Source organism: Episyrphus balteatus, chromosome 1, assembly GCF_945859705.1.
Source record: "Episyrphus balteatus chromosome 1, idEpiBalt1.1, whole genome shotgun sequence".
NCBI classification, from domain to species: Eukaryota; Metazoa; Arthropoda; class Insecta; order Diptera; family Syrphidae; genus Episyrphus; species Episyrphus balteatus.
Window position 1 is genome coordinate 166,499,228 of NC_079134.1, and position 22,357 is coordinate 166,521,584.

Consider the following 22,357-nt stretch of genomic DNA (forward strand, 5'->3'; position numbering starts at 1 on the left):
AAAGAGAAGAGAAATCGGTGGCGGCACGGCGACAATGTCCAGTCCACAGAATAGGGGGACTATACAACAACTGCGCTGTATTGCGATTTAATGCATCCTGAATGCTGTAATTGGGGTTTGGTTGCGCTGATTGAAACCGATTGGAGGAGGGGGAACTTATTCCATTAGCGAGCGAGCGAGGCTATACATTGAATTGTGTCCCTGGCAGAGCACAGCGGCCCTGAAAATTGATTACATGGCCTCCTCAAGTTTGCCTAATAAAACGCCCTATGCTAGGTCTCACACAAACAAACCGACACACAGGATGTTTACTTCAATTTAGTTCTTTTTTTCTTTCCTTTGCTTTTCTGTTTTCTATTCGACTTCCTTTCGTGGCATTTAGTAACATTATCCGCGAATTCCATGCTGCTACTAATAACCAGATAAATCGATATGACACAAAACTGTGTGGACTTTGGTGGAGAACTATATAGCGACAGGGTTCGTCGAGGACAGATAGGGGGTACCCGTACCAGCACAAGTCTCCAACACCAACATCAGCGCTATAGCACCGCCACCGCAAACAAAAGTTTGCCTTAGTTTTTATCTCCATTTGCGCCGCGCCGCTCCACCAAAAAACCATGGGGAGCCGGATGACATGGTTTGATGATGTAGCCTCAGCCCGCGCGCGATGAGGTAATTGGAAGTCAACGAGGAACTTTTTAGTAGAATTTAAATAATTTTTTTTTATTATAGTTTTTTTTTTTTCAATTTTTTTTAAATATTTATTTTATCACCGGCTTTGTTTGGTGTGGGGTCACCCGCTCGCCGCCGCCGATTATAGCTTCTGCTGTTGGGTGCGGTTTGGTTTGGGGTTTGGTGCGGTTTTGTCATGCCATTTGGAATATAATGGCTGGCGTATGCCGGTGGTGTTTTTGGTTCAGTTTTTAATCTCCTTTGAATGAAGATAATACACTGCCAGGTCATTATTATGTTGTGTGTTAGACGGAGGGGACTAATATGAAGGCTATTATGGGTTTGTTTACAGTTTTATTTTTTTTTTTTTTAATTCCCAAGTTATAATGAAATGGCTGCGCAAGTAAAAATAAAATATTTAATAATCCGTTGTTGTATGAGAACAAAAGAGCTTATTTTTTTATTTTCTATAGCTGTTTTATTAGCTATTCACAGGGAATTTTAAATCAGTACAATAGAAAATATTCAATGTTACGAAATGTTATAGTAAACAATGTCCTTGCTGATATCAAGGATTTAAGCTTAATTTATGGCAGATGATGGTGAAATTTCATGATAATATTGGGCCCCATCGTTATTTTTTTTCCCTCGGAATATTTTTTTCCCTCGGAGTTTTTTGTGCGATCGTGAATTTCCCCCGGAATTTATTTCCAGGGAACAAAAAATTGTATGAAATGATGTCTAAATTCCCCTGGAAAAGTGATTGCCGATACCAATAAATTCCCAGGGAAATTTGTATTCACGGTCGCGCCCATTTTTAAGTCTTTCAGAAGTTTTATCAAATATTATGCCTTTAAAACAACATATATCATTTAATTACTAACTTTAGTAACAGATTTATATTATTAATTGGGCCTTATAGTGAATCTCCAGGGGAATTTTGTTTCCCTCGGAATATTTTTTTTCCCTCGGAATTTTTTGTGCGATCCTGAATCTCCCTCGGAATTTACTTCCAGGGAACAAAAAATCGTATGAAATTCCCCTGGAAAATTGATTACCGATACCAATAAATTCCGAGGGAGACTTTTTATGATCATTTTCGCTCCCATATTTAAAACATGGGAAACATTTCGAGGGAAATTTTTATTCATGATAACCCCCATTAAATAATTAAGGGGGGAAATCCCTCTGGAAGACAGCTTTTTCAATAATTTTTTTTTTTTTGGAAAACCGAAAGCATTTATTGAAATTTGGAAAAGTATATGATATTATTGACATTATGAAGTATTGATACAATTTTTTTTGAAGTAAAATAAAAACAAAATGGCGGCTCTACAGCTTTTTTAAGTTGGCGTCTACAGTTTGCGCCGTGCAATCCGGACAATAAATTTTGGTTCTATAAAGCTTTACAGATGCAATTGATGCTTCTGTAAAGCATTATCGAAGCAAAATTGTTAGTAGGGAATGCCCAAGTCCATAAAATTATTTGTGAACCTAAATTTAGTAAAAAAAAAGTGTAAAATAAAAATTAGACCCCAAAAAAAACAAAAAAACACAATGTTTTTTTATAAAAAAATTGTTGAAAGAAATATTTATTGTAAAAATTATATTGAACTTTTAGGTTCATGCTATGGCCAATAAGTTAACGAGTTATTTGCATTTTATTTCAAGTCGATAGCTTCATTAGTTTTTGAGTTACGTTGCACGACGCGGAAAAAAACGCGTTTCGAGATAAATACGTTTAAAGTTTTCGTTTTCGTACTGTGGTAGGTTCGGAGCGCGTAGGTTTCTGGACTATCTAGGGACTTTTGAGGCTTTATTTAAGGCTAAGACCACTGAAAATAGTTCTTCGGTTGATAAATGAATCTATAAACCAAAAATAAAAAATTCCAGAGGGATTTCCCCCCTTAAAACTTACCAAAAATTTTGATTACAAATTTGTCGATGTACAAATTTTAAATGATTTTAAAAATTTAAAGACAAAACACAACACTTTAATTTTTATACATATCAAAAAATTTGTAAGTTATATGTAATAAATTTAGTTAATTAATAATATATACAAATACATATCTGTTATTAAGGTTAGTAATTTAATGTTATACCTATGTTGTTCTAAAGGCCTGATGAAGGAGATAAAAACCTACAATAAAAATGTACGAGTATTTAATTTTTTAATTTCAACTGAACAATGTTTTTTTTAAAGGAGACGGTACTGTATTGATTTATTGAATACTTTTTGGAGAAACTGATCCATTTCATTCAATGACAACATAGATAAACAACTTAACTGTCGTTAAATTTTTTTGTTTGAAAATTTCCTTAGTTTAGTCTTTAGTGTATCAATTCTTCGGAAGGGCCTAACTTAAAAAGGTCAGTTGTTAAAATATAATAAAATAGATTCCTAATTCATTATAATGTAGGTACTAAGTTTTCTTAAAAGTAGGTAGATATAATTTTTAAAAATACAAAATTAAATCATATTTCACAAAAGTTTTTGAGGAGATTTTTTTTCGCGATAAATGCATTAAATTTTTTGTAAGGCCTAGTACGCAGATTGCGTTGAATTTAAGCTGACATTTTTTCTTCATTTTTTTTCACTTTTTTTTTTGTTGGCTAATTTGGGACAGATACAAAATGTACTGGTGAAATTGAAAATCTGATTTTTTGGCATGAGCCACAATTCAGCTGAAATTCTGGATTGAATTTTAGCTTGATAAAATTTTGCAGAGAATTTTGGTAAAATTTATTCGTCGTTCAATTAGCAAAAAAAAATTAAAATAGCTCCATATTGACTGAATTTTTTTTTTCAATATTTCAGTTTGTGAGATATTCAAGCATTTTTGTTAACTCTTTTGTTAGGCGCCACTAAGTTCATATAAACTTAGCGAAACGAATCAAATTGCAAAAATAATAGAGCAACAAAATCAAAGTTGTCGCATCTAATTAGCAACAAAATATAAACCTAGTTTGAATTCGCTAAGTTGATATAAACTTACCGAAGCACTAAAAAAAATCAAAAACTACCTGAGCAACAAAATTTAAACTAAAGTTACTATATTTAGCGACAAACTATAAACAATATATAAACTTATTTTGGATTCGCTAAATTCATATAAACTGAGCGAAAAACCAAAAACAAAAAAACTACAGGAGCAAAAATGCCGTAACTAATTAGCAACAAAAGCGCTGTTCCATTGGAGGTGGTAGTTTACTACTAGTAGATGTTTTGGTTAATTTAGTAATATCATCTACTCATGCTCTTCTTCCCGAGTAGATACGATTTGTATTGAATTCGTTGAAAGTGCGTTCCATTGAAAATCGCTAGTAAACTACTAGTAGTACTTTGCCACCTCCCAATGGAACAGGGCTAAAGTAGCAACAAATATGGACCTACTTTTAATTCGATTAATGGGAGGTGTTTCGCTTAGGGCACACGAACTGAGCGAAAAATGCGAATAACACCAAAATAAAAAAAATTAAAATTGGCGTAGCTAATAAGCACCAAAAATGCACCTAATTTTTATTCTACAGATAATAAACTTGCGGAGCAATAAAATCAAAATAATTAGCTACAAAATACCAACAATAATAATAAACTGTTCCCAATTCCTTAGTTTTCATGGTATATGTATCTGTCATATATACCTGGTAAAAAAATGTTTATTTATTATTTTCTAAAATTATTATTTTCTACCGATTTACAGTTTGTTAATTAAATATATAATCCAGTCAAATAAGTAGGGTTTAACCTCGGAATGAACGTTAGTAGAAATTTTTTTTGCTCAATATCTTCTTTTTGCCATTCTATAACATATCTCAAAAGTCTAGAAAAATCTCATGTCCGCTTGTCGCGATTTCAAGGTCAAATCGCGAAATGGAGATTTTCAAAATTAGCAAAAATAGGCTATTTTATTATATACACATATGATACATGATTTCAAGGTATTTTTTAATGCTGATTCCAAAAAATCTAAAATCAAGACAATCTGACGTCTCTGGAAAAAGTTATACCTGTTTTTCATCTGTCAACTCATATTATTATAACAGTTGCAAACTTACTGCCGAAAAACCCTTAAAAGTTATGGTAGATGAACCAAATTTGGTTTTGTTGGAATCAGCGTTAAAAAAAACCTTGAAATGATATGGGTTATGTTGGTATACATACATATAAGAATCTAAAGTTTTCTTATTATTTTTTTTTAAATCTGAACCTAACATAGTTTAACCTGGAAAATTAGAACTTGTGGACATGAGATTTTTTTAGATTTTTGACATAAGTTATAGAATATCCAAACAAAGATAGAAACAAAAAAATTAGCCTATTAGCACTAATTCCAAGATTGTACCAGGATGTTTTTTAGTGCACATCCCAAAATTTCCCCTTTTCTCAAAAAATACCGTTTTGTCATAGATATAAATGTTTTTTTTGCATTGCATTGTTTTGATTCTTAATGATAATGGATATGAAAACCCTCATGCAAAATATGATTCCGCTACCATTACTTTTAAGTTTTCGGTAGTAAGTTTGCAACTGTTATAATAATATGGGTTGAAAGATGAAAAACAGGTATAACTTTTTTCAGAGATGTCAGATTGTCTTGATTTTAGATTTTTTTAAATCAGCATTAAAAAATACCTTGAAATCATGTATCATATGTGTATATAATACCATAGCCTATTTTTGCTAATTTTGAAAATCTTTGTTTCGCGATTTGACCTTGAAATCGCGACAAGCGGACATGAGATTTTTCTAGACTTTTGAGATATGTTATAGAATGGCAAAAGGAAGATATTGAGCAAAAAAAATTTCTACTAACATTCATTCCGAGATTTACCCCTTTTTTTCTCCTTATATGACTGTATTAATAATATTTAAGTAATTCCCAGTTTTTTTTTTTTGCACGATTTAGCAGATTTTTCAGAAGCGATTAAGTAACCTTTACATTAAAACCTTATAAAATGTAATAAAAAAACACTTTTGTGCATTTTCCAAAAATATGTACAGGTACATTTTTTCTTAAATCAATTTGTCAAAAAATGGTTGATGTTTTTTTTTAAATTTCGTTTTAAAGTGTTGTCACACCAACTCTTTTTTTTTTATTGCACAATTTGTATAGGTAATTGTAAAATGTTTTTCATAAATAGATAATAATTACTTCACTTGAGGTAGATACTAAAAAAGGTAAAAAAAAATGGCGGTTGCAATTTGATCACGTGATTTCAACTGCCTTCGATAGCTCAGTTGGTAGAGCGGTGGACTGTAGAAGAGAAATATCAAAAAGTAGACATCCATAGGTCGCTGGTTCAAATCCGGCTCGAAGGAAACTTGTAATTTTTTTTTGCACCTAATACCTAACATTTAAAAAAAAAATTGTTTTTTTTTTCTTTTTGCTGATAAGTTTAGGTAGCTACATATTGGGGTATTTAATTTTAAAGCCTCCGAAAACTTTTCGGTTTTGTATTCCACCAATTTAATGCTTGTTTACACCAGAAGCTTTTATCATCAAGGTTCTAGACATACCTGTGAATTTCAATCGAAATTGAAATTAAATTGGAATTTTTATCGAATTTAACTCAATACTAGTCAAAATGAAATGTTGTTGTAAGCCTCATCACCAACCAAAAAACATTCAAGTGGTTCGAAGGCCATAATTACCGTAAATATTGCTTCTGATATTGAAACTACATTCATTTTTAAAGATAATTATAATTCCGAGCTACCCACCTTTTATCAACGACTTATCGAACAAGTTTTTATTTTTTAATCATTTCCAATATGCCTATCAATACCAACCCGTATTATTCATAAAAAAATAAAATAACAAAACATTGATTCAGATTTAATAAATTAATTAACTCTTCACTGAAATCAAGTGGTTTCCCAATATACAAATAAACACACCAAAAAACAATTTGTTATCAACATAAAAAGCCAGATAATAATTTCTCATAAAAAAATCTTTCATTCAAATCCCAAAACGAACAGCACAATCAACTCAATTCAACATAAAGCAACCACACACTCACACACACAACATATCCATTCACTTGGCAATCATCATAAAAAGAAACCAGCGCCATTCCGAGAGATTGGGATTAATGAAGGAATCATTTTCACCAATGTTCGGCGTCGTGTTCTTTTTTGTTGTTGTCTTTTTTGTGTTGATTTTTTTTTGTTTATTTCGGCAACGAAGAATGGGCCCACGTCCCACTGTAAAACGTCTGATGGTATAAACGTGATCAGCCGTCACAACTGCAACTGTTGGCTGGTAGATATTTTGGTACTGGTACGGGTACGGGTCGATGCGTGAACTCCACGGGACGTCATTAATAACACTTAAGTCGCCTTCTATACCTTCCACTTCTTGTTTGCGTCCTTTCCCTCTCCGTACTCTTTATTCCGCACCCTGGAACGATTTTCCGAATTTTCTCGTTTTTGATTACCGACACACGCACCAATGTTAACTGCCCCACAGGCATTCGGGTTTGGGATTCGGGTTGGTAATCCTTTTGTGATGATTGCTTCAGGGTACATTGCTACCACTTTCTTTCTTCCACGTCCTTCTCCCGTTCAACTGTGAGTTGTCTACTTTTGTATTCAATGGTATACAAGTTGGTTCCGTCGAAGTAAATTGCTCGGAAAATCTCTGGCACGTCATTGATTGCTTTTTTCCTCCTCATCATCAGGGAAAACTATATTTTCCCTCCAAAAAATATATAAACCATCACAAATTGATGCCTTGGCACCAGCTTATGCTGGTCCTTTTATATTTTTTAATGAATTTAAATTTCTACTAAATCGATTTTAAATGCTGATTTGGGAAAAATAAACATAAACTGTCTGGATCAAAACACCAAAAAGATTTAACATGTTTCCTTCGAGCCGGATTTGAACCAGCGACCTATGGATGTCTACTTTTTGAAATTTCTCTTCTACAGTCCACCGCTCTACCAACTGAGCTATCGAAGGCAGTTGTTGTCATCCAAACCGATTACCAACCGCCAAATTTGGATTTCTTTTACTTCTCCAAACTCCCAAAGTGAATTAATTTTTATCAATTTTGTTTACCTTTCACTTTTTGTGTCTGCGTCGGCGATTGTTGTTTCTTGGCAAACAAACGAAAATGTATTTTTTTTTTGTGTCTTTCTTTCTTCACAGTGAGAAAATCTTCAATTGGAATAACGGTTTCCATCGCCTTCGATAGCTCAGTTGGTAGAGCGGTGGACTGTAGAAGAGAAATTTCAAAAAGTAGACATCCATAGGTCGCTGGTTCAAATCCGGCTCGAAGGAATGAGTATGTTTTTTTTTTAATTTTTTTTTTTGCAATTAGGTATAATACTAGGGCTGCCAGATAAAATTTTATTAATGTCGGGACAATAGGTCTTAAAAGTCTTGACAAATCGGGACACCAAAAAAATACATGAAATCAAAAATTATTAAAAACAAATAAAAAGAATCACGTGTGTGATTGCAAAAATTTTCCTTGACTTATTTTCTACATTTTTGTGGATTTCACGCAAAAATATGAATCGTTATAAATTTCATTTTTTGAAAACTAAGCTTAGGCCGTGTGTGAATTGCGTTAAATAGTTAAATTCGTGTAAAATTTTTGACACTATTGAGGTGAATAAAAAAATTTTCAGCTGTTAAAAATTTATTGGGCTCCGGGACCTGGTTAAATTTGAGTTAATTTTTTTTGCAGATGGTTTTGTTTTGTTTTTTTATTTTATTAAAAAGGAGTATCATGGCAAAAAAAAAGGCAGACAAAATTTTAAACAATAAATTCTTTTTTTGAAATTATTTTGTTCACCTCAATAGTGTCAAAAATTTAACACGGATTTAAGTATTTAACGCAATTCACACACGGCCTTAGTCCCAATTTATCCACTCTCCATTAAATTCAAAGTCACCATATAAATAGGAAGTTTTAAATTCGTATGCGATTTGACAAATTTTAAATTTTTAATGGCGTCTTTAAACTTAATGGATAGTAGTACATTGGGCCTTATCCATAAAAAATAATCAAAAGAAAAATGTAAAATGATGTATCTTTTAAGAAATGTGGGTAACAATCCCAAATTTCCATTAAATTTAACATCGCCGTTTAAAAAAAGAAGTTTAAAAATTTTATGCGATTTGCCAGTTTTTTTTATTTGAGAGTTAGGTAATAAATTGAAGCTAAAAGCTTTTCATGCTTAAAATTTTAACACACAACAGATAGTCAAACAAATATTGGACCCATAACTTTACGTTATACGTGTTTAAAATAAAAAAAAAAGTGTGAGTATGTATACGTATTAAAAAAAAAAGGAAAAGCAACACTTAACATGCTGCAAATGTTCCTAGTAAGGACATTTTTTATTCATATAGCACTCACATTTATTTTGTTCCCAAAGTTTTTGAACGAAATCGGAATGTCGGGACAAAATCGGGACAGTTTGTAAATCGGGACAGATATCGGGACAGGGTCCAAATGTCGGGACTGTCCCGCCGGTATCGGGACGTCTGGCAGCCCTATATAATACATTATGTGGCTATAGCCTTATTACTTACATACATATGTATGACTTATTAATTAATATTATGTGTGTTATTATTTTACACTTCATTTAGAAAAATGAGCCAATATAACACAATTTACATTTTTTGGCAACGGTTTTTTTTTTTAATATTTAACTTTAAAAACAGTGTAACCAAGAAACATTAAAAATTGTGAAAAATAGAAAATTTTAAATTCTCTACTATAAATAATAGTGCTCGTATGTAGTTCTTAAAAATTCATTTTTATCAATATTTTTGAATATTAATTTTTTTAATTTTATTCATATTTCATAAATGAGTTTTATGTATTCAAAAATTCTGTATTCAAAAATTCTGCTCTTCAAAATTCTATTAAGATTTCTGCTTTTCAAAATGTTGCATTCCTAAATTCTGTAAATGAAAAAAAAAAGATTTTCTTTTCTTATAATAAAAAAAAAATTTTTGAAATCCAATATTGCTGCTAAATCCTTTATGTATTTACTTGCTCTATAGGGCAAGTAGAGTAAGTTCTGGTAATGTGGTATATGTGGGTAATGTGGTACACATTGTTTTTTTAGAAAGTTACGATAGTAGAAGCACGTCTTTTGAAGCAATAGTGACAACTTTTGTGTAATGAAAAATGCGTACTCAAAAACAAGAAAATATTCCATACTTTTCAAAAAATTGACAAATCCTTACAAACGGTTACGTGAACTTTTTTTGGAGGCATTACAAATTGAATTTTCAAGCGTTAAATAAGCAATATTTAGAAAAATGTATTTTTTTAGTAGATCAAATTTTAATAATTGATGTACGTGATTTCGGTATGAGTTTGGTTCAAATCTACCTTTTAATATATTTTTTTAAATTTTTTGTACAATATCACTGTTTCCGCTAATGTGGTATAATTACCATGCTCTAATGTGGTATAGTAAACTCCATTAGAATATACCAACAATGAAATTAATATTTTATCTAAAATTAAAAAAAAAAACACAAGTAATTTTTAATTTTATGTTGCTTTTGCCTTTGCCTTCCTTCTAAATAAAACTTTTCTCAGAAACAAAAAAAACACTGCAAAACATTCAAAACACGAAGCTAATATACTACTGCACATCTTCCCAAATTTTCGATACGTTTGATTCTATATTATATAAAATATATTCCAAAAAGAAACCACAATACCCGACTTTATTCTATTGGTTTCATGTCAAAAAAAAAATCAGAAAAAGTAGGTCTCACAATTACGTCCGTGCGTCTGTGCGTCCATCTGTACACAGCCTTAACGAACGGATTTTCTTCAAATTTGGTACAGATGATATTTATAGAATTCTGAAAGTGAGATATAAAAAAAACAAAAAAAAAAAAAAAACAACTAAGAAAGTGGTAGGTACACTTTCTTAGTTGTTTTTTTTTTTTCAAGTTATACCAAATAACTTGAAAACGGCTCTAACGATTTTGATTAAACTTTGCAGACGTAATATTCAATTGCAATAAAACTTATATAGAGTTAGCTCTTTAAATCTGCAACATAAAAGTATTTTAAACTGCAAAAGCAAGTGCGGCCCAGTCGTGAATTTTATTTGAATTCACATTTAGGATATTGACAATTTTCAAAGCTAGTTGCGCCAATGTAAAAAACGAAAACAAATTAAAATCTTTTAACAGTATTATTTACTCTGGATTTAATTTGGATTAAAGTGAATTTTAAATCCAATCACTCAAATCCAGAATTCATAAATCCAAGGAAATTAAACCCCGTTAGTTTATGAAGGAAAAATATTTTTTCTGGATTTCGTATAGTTTTAACTTTTAACACAAATTTGCTTATTTTCAAAAAACAGCCGAACTTTCAACATTAACTGCCAATTAAAAACTATTGGTGCTATTTATTAGAAATATGACGCATTATTTCGATAAAGATTATGTAAGAAACTTCAAAAGAATAAAAATATGTTTTTTACAGCTTTTGGGCGATCCTTTTCGGTTTGTTACAGAAATGTCACATGGGGCTACAAGGGGTTAAAACAAAAATGAGCGCACCCCACGACACGTCCGTTCTTAGCTAAGCTTACTTACTTATTGAAAAGTATGTTCATCATACCATAACAAAACTCTTTTACAATTATGAGCGCTATATGGTGCTATTTGCTTATGGTATAAAAAGAGAAGGTATAATCATTAGAAAAAACTCTGTATCGAGAACTGTCAAAACTTAAAAATGGCTACTTAAGGTTTTGACAGCTGCCCATTGAAATTGTTGTAGTAAACAAATTTGGAATGAAATTGTTGTTGCTTTTGACTTTGCCAAATTTAAACGTCAAAACCTTATTACCCCATTATTTAAAATGGCGGCTCTAATGATCAGATCATACCTTGTCTTTTTATACCATGCTATTTGCTAGTCTTAAAAATTAAAATTGGGTTTCGATTTTTTTTTCGAAAAAGTGGTATTTTCAAAGAGCACATTTATAACATAAGATTCTAATAGGTTATATTTTCAAATTTTTTTTTGGAATGAGCAATCATACTCGTAACTCAAGCTAGGTCGTTATCATATCACTCATAGTTGTGTGAATATAGTGGGGTAAATAATTTGGTGAATAGGTTTTTAAGCGTCTTATAGTCCAAGCGTTGAAAGAATACCGTCTTAAATTACTTGTTCACTTAATACCCTTTTTTGGAACATTTGAACAAAAAATTCCTATTTTTGTTAAAAACCATAAAGAAAATTTACTTCAATGGCAACATTTTTTTTTTCTGTTTAAAATTAATATCAATTTTGTTAAACATAAATCGTCGTCTGAGGGTTCAATCGACTATTATTTTTAAATTACATGTTTATTGATTCTTAAGTTTTCGGTAACGCTATTTCGACTGGAGACAGAATTTGTTTTATTTTCAATGTTTTGAAGATATTGCAATGCCAAAATTGCATCGAAGATTTCTTTAAAGTTTGTTGCGAGTGTGTTCAGACTAGTTCGCAATTTTAAATCTTAATACCTACCTCATGGCTGCGTTCAGGAAGTGACATATTTGTTGGTAAAATTTGTACCTGGGTTAATTTTTGTATATCAATTTTGGAAAGAGCCTCTTAATGGCGTTTTTTTTTTTTTTTGTGAAATTGAAGCGTTCCCGAAATGAATTTCCTAAACGAATTCTTTAAGCAGGATGTACCTACCTTAGCCCTTTCCAAAAACTAGCAATTTACAGTTTTTGTAACATTAATATATGTCTCGAAGACTTAAACAGAAAAACAAAAAGATTAATCACTAGCAAAGTACCAAAGTACAAATATATTTCGTCTGGGCACATAACTTACTGTCTGTGTCTGATGAGTTAATTTTTGCCCAGACAAAATAAATTGACAAAACATCAAAATAAAAAAAAAAAAAAAAAACTATCAGCACCACACGAGACAAGAAAAATTATCTACATACGAGTACGCTTACGCTTCAGTTGAACTAATTAGCCATACGTTGTGAATCCGGCTTTGAATGCATGTTCACGTTCGACTTGTTCCGTGCCGCGCTGTTGTTGCTTGTCGTCGTCGTCGTTGTTGTTGTCGTCGATTTCGATTCGGTCGTCGTCGCGTCTGTCACTTTGGGTCTTTCTTGTCAGTCCACAGTCCATTCGCATATATACAAAGTCCGCTTCCCCATCTATAAATTCCAAATCACGCGCACTGTATTCACAGCTCGCGCGCATTGCGAGCGAGAAAGAAAGATCTTATCGCCAGAATCGATCTGAAATATGGGCATTCCGATTCCGACCGACTTGGAATGGAAGTTTCGGTTCGGAGCGAGGAGCATATTCAATTCATGCCCGCACATGAGTTATGTGTGCCCACGTCCGTGATTGCCCCAAGTATAATATCGACGTTCGGTGACGATGCGGTGGCATAGTGGCGACGATCAACGCTGTTGTCGTCGTCGCAATCGTCTCTTGTTGTCGTTTGTGGTTTTCGATTTGTGACAGCAGCAGCGGCAGCGCAATGAAACTGGTTCGCTTTCTGAATGACACGACGACGACGTCGACAAACAGCGACGAGTTCGTTTCGTTCGACGAGACGTCCTTGTGAGAGACGCGCTCATAAAACACTTAAATTATTGACTCTTTTTTAGAATAAAATTTGTTTTAAACAAACAAAAAATGCATTCCGAATCCACATTAACATTATTATCAGTCCCACAATATTACCCAAAAGTTATTTGGGTACCTAATTTGGATTTGGTCATAAAAATAATGGAGGGATTTATGCGATCATTGCATCCGTTTTCTGTCAGCTCCGAAGGCTCAGAGGTTAAAAAGGTTGTCACTTCCTTTTGAGCGGTTTACTGCCCTCGATTTCGTTCCCAGGTAGCTGTTCGAAAATCGAGCCAATTAGCTTCGTCTCTCCTTTGAATTGTCTGAAGGTGTTCATTTTCGGTCAGGTCGGTTTCGGTTTGTGTGTGACCGATTGATGGATCGCCAAGGCATCGTCCATTGTTGGTTTGTTTGAGTTCGAAAGAAGTAGGAGGACTAAATGTTGTGGTCCATTGACTGAAAGATGCTGTGTATCTTTAAAAAAACAAGAGTGGGTGTTGTTTAAACATATTTAACACACAGGTAGTTTTTTCATTTGGTTTTATTTTGCCCATAAAATAATTTATCGATTGAAATACCTTTAAAGCATCATCAGGCAGAGTAGGTTGGTACACAATTTAGTATCATTTTATACAACCGGCTCTCTCCGAAAACAGAACTTAATTTACATTATGAATTGGATAATTAAATACGATTTTTATAGATCGTTTTTTTTTTTTTTTTTTTTGTGTTGTTGTATTTGTTTTTGCGGTTGATGATGGAGAGGTATTTTGCTTATCTTTTGATTGAATCTAAATTGGGATTTTTTTTAAATTAAATCTGGAAAACGTGTGCTGTTTTCAAAGATGTATAAAAAGTTGTATAACATTTGCTCTCGCTCATAACACAACAATTTAATTGGCTGATTATTTTCTAAACGATGAAAAATATACAATGTAGACGTATGTAGTGTTATTACAAAGATTTTGCAATTTTGGTACCTGTTAGGTATAAAGAATTACATAAATTATAAATAACACTGGTCGGCAAAAAACTAAAAAAAGTCGGGAGCAAGAACTTTATAAGGTGATTTTGATTGACTTTAGTGTGCTGAATTCAAAACTGTTTACAGATTTTTTCTATCACGTCTAGTTTTTGAGCTATACTCATCACTATTTTCACTATAAAGCTTCAAAAACTAATTTTTAATTGAGTTTTTTTTTATGTTTAGTCAAAAATATATATTTTCCGTAATATGTTGCTCTTTATAAGTCCAAATCAGAAGACGCAAGATGGAATTTGATTAAAAAAACCATTCATTGCTTTGAAAAAAATAAACAAGCTTTTGCGATATCTATCATAAATTTCTTTTTTCAATATCTTTGAGAAAAAAAATAATTTTGAAAAAATATAAATATCTTTAGGACGTGTTGATATGGCGTTTTGAGATTGCATAAGTAGTTTTACCAAAAAAAATTAACGGTGATGTAATTCGATGTCAAATGTACCCAAAAACACGCGTTTTTGACCTATTAATATTCAATAATTTCAAAAACGTGACGTGCCATTGAAATTTTGACTTCAGACACAAACTCAGCACACAAAATTCCTCTCGAAAAGTAGGGTTTGGTTCTTGCTCTATATCCGTTGCCGACCAGTGTAATTAACCCGATAAACCGATAACCGAAACAAGAACCGACACTGTCTTAAAATAAAAACTACATATTTGTATTACTGGTAAATCTTATCTCACTAAGGGCCACTTGCTGAATCGAAACTTAAATAATTTATGTTGAACATAAACTTTTATTCCCTACTTTTTCCACTGCGTAAACTGTCACATAAGGATTTATGTAGATCTTAAATCCTTAAGTTTGGATTCAGCAAACGGGTCTAAATACTTACTAGTTACTTGGCGATTAATATCTGTAAGTACATTAAGGAATGTAAATGTGGACAGTAAGTAACTGAAGTATCGAGATACAATTGAATACAACGAGGAAGATTGAAGTTCTTATATCTTCAAATATTGTTTAAAAACCAGTTAAACTATCGTATTTTCAGTGGCCTTAAATGTTTATTTTCTATTTTTAAGCTTTAATGAAATTTTAATACCGTTTCAAAGGAAATATTTTTGCTGAAACGTTTCTAAAGCCAAAAATACTAAAGCATAGATAAAAATTAGGTTCAAAGACTTTCATAATTCTAGCAATACATTTTTACTTGCGATATAGGTACTATATATCAAGTTATGCATTCGTACAAAAAAAAAAAGTTGAGATAACATTTTTCCATGACATTACGATGGTAGACAATGCCAAAAAAGTGGGTCCCGTAAGTCCGTCTGTCTGTCAGTCTGTCAGTCTGTCAGTCTGTCAGTCTGTCAGTCTGTCAGTCTGTCAGTCTGTCAGTCTGTCAGTCTGTCAGTCTGTCAGTCTGTCAGTCTGTCAGTCTGTCAGTCTGTCAGTCTGTCAGTCTGTCAGTCTGTCAGTCTGTCAGTCTGTCAGTCTGTCAGTCTGTCAGTCTGTCAGTCTGTCAGTCTGTCAGTCTGTCAGTCTGTCAGTCTGTCAGTCTGTCAGTCTGTCAGTCTGTCAGTCTGTCAGTCTGTCAGTCTATCAGTCTGTCAGTCTGTCAGTCTGTCAGTCTGTCAGTCTGTCAGTCAGTCAGTCTGTCAGTCTGTCAGTCTGTCAGTCAGTCAGTCTGTCAGTCTGTCAGTCTGTCAGTCTGTCAGTCTGTCAGTCTGTCAGTCTGTCTGTCTGTCTGTCTGTCTGTATAAGGAGCTACAGCCTAAACGGATGGACCGATTGATGTCAAACCTGGTATGCAGCGTTATTTGGCGACTCTCCAGAGGGGTTTTTGGAATTAATTTTTTTGGACCAAAAATAACGGTACTTGTCATATACCGATTTTAGTAAAATTGAAATATCTCGAAAACGGCTCCAACGATTTTGTTTAAAAAATTCAAGTGTTAGTTTAAAGTTTAGGTCTATCTTCTAATGAAAATTTTTTTTTTTAAAAATCATTATTAACGGTACCTGCCATAGAACCGTTTTTTTCAAATCCGATTATCTCCAAAACTGCTTATTCGATTTCAACGAAACTTTTTGTGAAGAAGCATTTATATAATTTAAATATAAGCCAAAAATAAAATTTTCGAAAACGGTACATTTGATTCTTTTGAAATTTTGTTTTGAGATGTTGATTTGTGATTCCTACAAAATGGCATACCAATTTTATTTTTAAACTTTTTTTCCAAAAAATTATTTATAAAAAATTAGTTTTTTAAAAAACGGCTCTAACGATTTTGAAAATTTTTTTTCTAAAAATGCATGTTAATATATCAATCAAAACTGCATACTTGTTTTGGAGGGCAATTTAATTTCAGATTTTATTTTATTTTTTTTTTAAAACGAATTTTATTTTTTTTTTTCCAAATTTCTATATAAAAAGTCTTAAAAATTTAAACAACTTTAACTCTAAGAGCAAGTTCGTGCGACCCCAGTCGTGCATTTTATTTTTGATTAATTTAACTGGTCAAAGTAAAAGATATCAACTTCAAATAATCAAAACGGGCTATTTTCTACTGTCACGGGTGGGACAAACAAGCAGCGATTTCTAGGTGGGCAGGGTCGTAGCGAGGGTCTAAGCCATGGGGGGGGGGTGAGATTCAGTGAAATGCCGACTAATTTTATGAATTTGCCGATTCCGATCCGATTTTTTAAAAATAATATTGGGAATCACAGTTTAAGAGAAAACAGAAATAAAACTATAATTTTCACGATTAAGCATTTAATTATTAAAATTAGAATATTCTATAATAAAAATCTCTTGTCGCAGTGTTTGTTACCAAACTACTCCCAAACGGCTGGACTGATTTTTATGAAATTTTGTACACATATCGGGTAGGTCTGAGAATCGGCAAACATCTATTTTTCATAACTCTAATTTGTTAGGGTGGTCCAGCCAAATTTTTTTATACCTTGGAACGATCTTTTCGAAATTTTTTGTGTATGTCGGGAAGTCTGAGAGTCGGCCATTCGACCAACATGAATTTTCGTATGATAAAATGGTTAGGGTGGTCCAACCAAAAAAAATTTCTTTATTTTTTTGGAATGATTTTTATGAAATTTTGTAGGTGTATCGGGTAAGTCTAAGAATCGGCCAACATCTATTTTCATACCATAAATGGTGTTTGGTACATTCCAAATTTGTTTCAACAATTTTTTTCAATTCCTGGCTTTATATTGTTTTCAAGGGATTCAAAAAAGTTAGTTTTCCAACTCATATGAATAGACTAAATTCGTAATATTTCATATTCTAAATACAGAAACTTTAAGCCTAAAAAACATCAATCTTGATAATGCGATCAATAGAACTCAAAAAACACATTCTTTTATTTATAAAGACCTGTATTTGATGTTGTGACCCCATTTTTTTTTGGAAAATATTGACACAATCTGAAATTGGAAGTAAATAGCAAAAGATAATAACAGACACAAAAATAAACACTAGGCATACATTCATTAACCCTCTGTCGGCACACGGGTGCGAATTTGGCAGGACAAAAATAAAAAAATTAGGATTTTTCAAAAAAGTGGTCACACAAAAGTCTCTTTATAAGGGTGAAAATATTTTTTTTCGGAGTTGTGAATACAATATTCGAATTCCTCGGAATATTCTACATCAATTTCATACTTGATTTTCTATAAAATATTGTGACCGATAAAATTTCTAACGACATGAAAAAGTATAAACCAAATTCGCACCCGTGTGCCTATCACGTCACAAAAAAGAGGTGTGCCTACAGAGGGTTAATAATAAAAAGAAAATACTTTTGGTAAAAGAAAATAAATTAGGCACATTTGTAGTCTTTAAAATTTGATTCTTTAAAATTAAATTTAAAATTAAAGTTATTAATCTCAAAACAATTAACATAAAATTGACTTTTAATTTAAAGACTAACCCTGCGATATTTTAACAATGTCCATTTTTCGACAGCCTAGCTTAGTTGAATTCTATCAACTATATCTTTTGATTAATTAATTAATTTTTTTTTTTTTAAGTTTCAAAAATGTTTAAATTATCTTTTACGCGTGACGTAAAAGTTTGAAGAACCATTTTGAACTATTTCTTATAAAATGTTTCCAGATTAAAAATGGAAGTGGTTTCAGGATTTTCATCAATTCTCTTTGGAAACCGACGAGTTTTATGATGTTTCAAAAAATCATTTTCAGGATTAATATTTAATTTCTCAGCAAACGAAGATGAACCTTTTATTAATGCATTTATTTGAGTTTCATCATCGTTTATTTGTAGAAATGATTCTATTGTACTTTGAATCAACAATAAAGCATCAAAAACGTACAAACTCTCCACTTCTAGATTTTCTATTATATATTTTACTTTGACATGACATTTTTGCAAAAATATAAAGAACTGATAAATTGTTTTTCAGAATTCTTTAAGTAATTTAACATATTTTTAAGTTCTTCTAACTATCCTGGGTTCATAAAACCTTTCTGTGGCGATCGTTTTAGCTTGATCAAGTTTAATAAAATGATATTCGTTGTAAGTAGTGTGATTACATATTGCATAATAAATAAATATAATAAACTTGTAAGCAAAAAAAAAAAAAATGTATCTTTAAAATTTTACTAACCGTTACTAACAATTTTAGAGTAGATACATTTTGGAAAAGAAATCAAAACTACTTAACATTACTGTTCAAATATTTTGAAGTCCTTCTCATATAAAATTTAAGGACAGTTTTCAAACACATAAACATAAACGCTAAAGCTCTGCTTTTCGTCAAAAGGGGCTTCGAAAGAGCTCTTGTTTAAAATCATATTTGAATACTAACATTATTTTTATTATAGTACGTTTAAACTAATCGATTTATCAAAATTTTGCTAAGTGATAAGATAAACAAAATACCATTTTCGTTTATTTGCTAAAAAAACAAGAGCTGGTAGACACAAAAAGTGAAAGGTAAATACAATTTTGAATAAATTCACAACTTGAAATTAAATCGAAAAATCTAAATAACGGCGGTTGATAATCTGCTGGAAGAGCATTAACTGCCTTCGATAGCTCAGTTGGTAGAGCGGTGGACTGTAGAAGAGAAAATTTCAAAAAGCGGACATCCATAGGTCGCTGGTTCAAATCCGGCTCGAAGGAAACAAGTAAATTTTTTTCTTGCACTTAATTAAATTTTCCAACAATTAATATTTATAATACCTACCCAGATTTAAAATTGAAGAAATTTTTTTTTTATTTTCAACGAATGCAAAACTAAAATATATAATTTCACTGGTTGACAAAACTTTTGTTTCCTTAAGTTATATAACTGATACTTATTTTATTTCTGCCACTAAGGTTAGAATTGGTAAAAAAAAAATCGAACTCAAACTCGACATAACAATCAAACATAACATTGCGATGATAGAGACGGCAATAAAGGTGGGTTCCGAAAATCTAAATATCTGTTAGTATCTATCTTTAGCAAAAGCGCAAGCTACTGAAGCGATTTTATTCAAAGTTCAAAATTAAGAGCTTTTATCGCCCTGGAGGCGATATTGAATTTTTTTAAACTGAAAAATTTGAAAGTTTTTTTTTAAATCGCACTTATGATTTGAGACAACACGTCTCAAAAAGTTCCAAATTTTGAAAAGAAACGGTTTGAACGAATTTTTTTTTGTAAAAAATTGATTTTCAAAAAAAATAATTTTTTAGATTAAAAAAAAAAAACAAAATCTAAATTTTATATTGAAAAATCATTTTTTTGAAGGCGTACTGAAAAAATTTTTCAAAACTTTGGTTTCATGCGTCGATTAAATAGTACTGAAAAGCTAGACTTTTTCGTGGAACGAAATATAGGACGGCTGATTTTTTCAAATCTGAGCGGAGGGTTTTAGAAAAGCTTAAGTCCGCCATTTTGAAAAACGCAAATTGGTCTATATCTACTAAATTATTGGCCCTTCTTTCATATTTGAAAAAATCAGACTTCTTATATATTTCGTTCCACAAAATGCCTGTTTTTTTACTAACTTTCCTGTACTAAAAATTTGAAATTTTTTATTTAGAAATATTTTTCTAATAATTCAAAAAATGGTATAAATACTTTGTTTTGCTGTCAAACTATATAAGATTTGTTTGTATAAACAAGTTTTTAGCCTTTTTTTAAAGTTTTTTGTAAAATTTTTCATCTCTTATCTAACTTAATGTGGAAATTCTGACTTTAATGAATTTTTAAGTCAAGCAACATACCTAAATTGTCCTAGAATCTGTGAATCATACTTTACAAAATCACAATGTATCATGTTATTAAAATTAAAACTATAATCAATAATATCAATTTTTTATAATAGGATGAATTCCAAGCTTCTAAAAACCTGCCTTTTTACCTAACTGGACACACTTTAAAATAAATTGAAATATCACTCACAAATATAAAATGGCGTTTGCCTTTTCTATCAATATTTTTCTTTTAAATGAAATAACATTTCAAAACAAACAACAAAATATTTTCATTTTATTTGAACTCTATTGTCCTTGTGCTGTCACACAAAGAGGTACATACATTCCAACATACGTGCACCTTGGTAAAAGCTTTTTTATACTTTTTACCTTTTTTTACCTCGCATTTTTGTATTTATTTATGTTTCCCTTGCGGTTGGTTATAATCAAGTTATATAAATTGGCTCATTGTCCGTCCACCTTGAAAAAGCAAAAAAAATATCCATTCCTTTTCTAAATCCCTAAAGTAGCTCAGAGAAATATCAGAGAGGTGGTTTGAGAATCAATTTTTCAAACAATTTATTGGGTAAAATAGGACAAAATAAAAATGACATCAATTTAGGATTAAGACAGTCTTATCGACACTATAGCTATAACTGAGTGTAAACAGGGAAGAGGGTGACAAAGAAAAAAATAAAAAAATACTCTTTTGTTTCCAATAATAGATAGGTACATTCTGTGTACGTAGGTAAGTTAGGTAGAAATGGATGGTAGAATGAAAACGGAAGAAGCACACAATCTAGAAGAGTAATAAACAATTGAACGTCAGTGAGGATTATCTGCTGGAAGAAATTGGAGATATTAATATCAAGAACTACCTATTATGTCCTGCCCATGTGGTTTCTCTAGGGATTGAAAGTATCTAGGTGTGTGACGACGAAACGACACAAAACACTCACGTAAGAGTCTTAGACTTTAATTGCTATCGATTGACTATGGTCAAAGATTTATTGTGCACACAAAGTGAAAAAAAATAGGCACGTTTTATGTTCATTGAGTCAGAATTAGATTTAAGTGGTTAGGGAAGTAGGTCCTTAAAGTTGCAATTTAAAAAGAGCTACAATTATGGCTTCAATTTGTATTAAAATAGCGAATAAGTGTTATTTTATTGGCAGATAAAGTGGCTGTGTTGACAATTCAACTTTAGAATTGGTATAACCGACACAAGACTTCTAGCATTTCTAGCAATTCGATCATATCTATATCCATTATTATAAAACCAAAAAATAGTATGAAACTACCCATTGGCATTGTTATACGCCACCAAACCATGTCAAATTTACCTCTCATATCAATCATCTTTAAAATACCATTCCTTTTTACCTTTTGCAAGGTGCAAGCTTATCTTTTTTAACATCACACATCACAAAGCTGAACAGAACCCAACCCATAATTAATTGCTTTGGCGGTTCAAAAAAGTAGCATATTTCTTCATCCTCGTCCGACATTTTTTAAAAGGCAATTTCACAATCACTTGCCACGCCTTCTATAGGAATGAATATGCTATGCATGTTCATCGTTAATTTTCAAGCCTGGTTAAGTTTGTACATAATTTTATGTTGCATTGTTAATAAGGAATGTGGGTAAAGTAACTGGCGTGACCTTCTAAAATTTGTCTTATTTTTGGACTTTGAAAGCTATTTCAATAATTATAACTTTAGTTTCTTGTTTAAAGAAATTTATAGAAGGCCTACCTATTAACTAATCAAGTAATAATAAAGTCTGTCTTTATGATTTACTTATAATTAAAAATAAAATTAAACTTAAAATTAAAAAAAAAAAAACATTAATTTTGTG

General features: G+C 31.5%; 4 non-coding genes across 4 annotated transcripts; 3 read left to right on the top strand and 1 right to left on the bottom strand.

The window, feature by feature from the left end:
• The first annotated feature begins 5,905 nt into the window (after window positions 1–5,905).
• On the top strand, window positions 5,906–6,001 carry Trnay-gua (transfer RNA tyrosine (anticodon GUA)). Its single transcript has 2 exons — window positions 5,906–5,942; window positions 5,966–6,001. It is a non-coding gene; the product is annotated as a tRNA-Tyr (tRNA).
• Window positions 6,002–7,552: 1,551 nt separating this feature from the next.
• On the bottom strand, window positions 7,553–7,648 carry Trnay-gua (transfer RNA tyrosine (anticodon GUA)). The gene is made up of 2 exons: window positions 7,612–7,648; window positions 7,553–7,588 (listed from the first exon to the last, which is right to left on the bottom strand). It is a non-coding gene; the product is annotated as a tRNA-Tyr (tRNA).
• Window positions 7,649–7,873: 225 nt separating this feature from the next.
• On the top strand, window positions 7,874–7,969 carry Trnay-gua (transfer RNA tyrosine (anticodon GUA)). The gene is made up of 2 exons: window positions 7,874–7,910; window positions 7,934–7,969. It is a non-coding gene; the product is annotated as a tRNA-Tyr (tRNA).
• Window positions 7,970–19,344: 11,375 nt separating this feature from the next.
• On the top strand, window positions 19,345–19,441 carry Trnay-gua (transfer RNA tyrosine (anticodon GUA)). Its single transcript has 2 exons — window positions 19,345–19,381; window positions 19,406–19,441. It is a non-coding gene; the product is annotated as a tRNA-Tyr (tRNA).
• The last annotated feature ends 2,916 nt before the right edge of the window (window positions 19,442–22,357 follow it).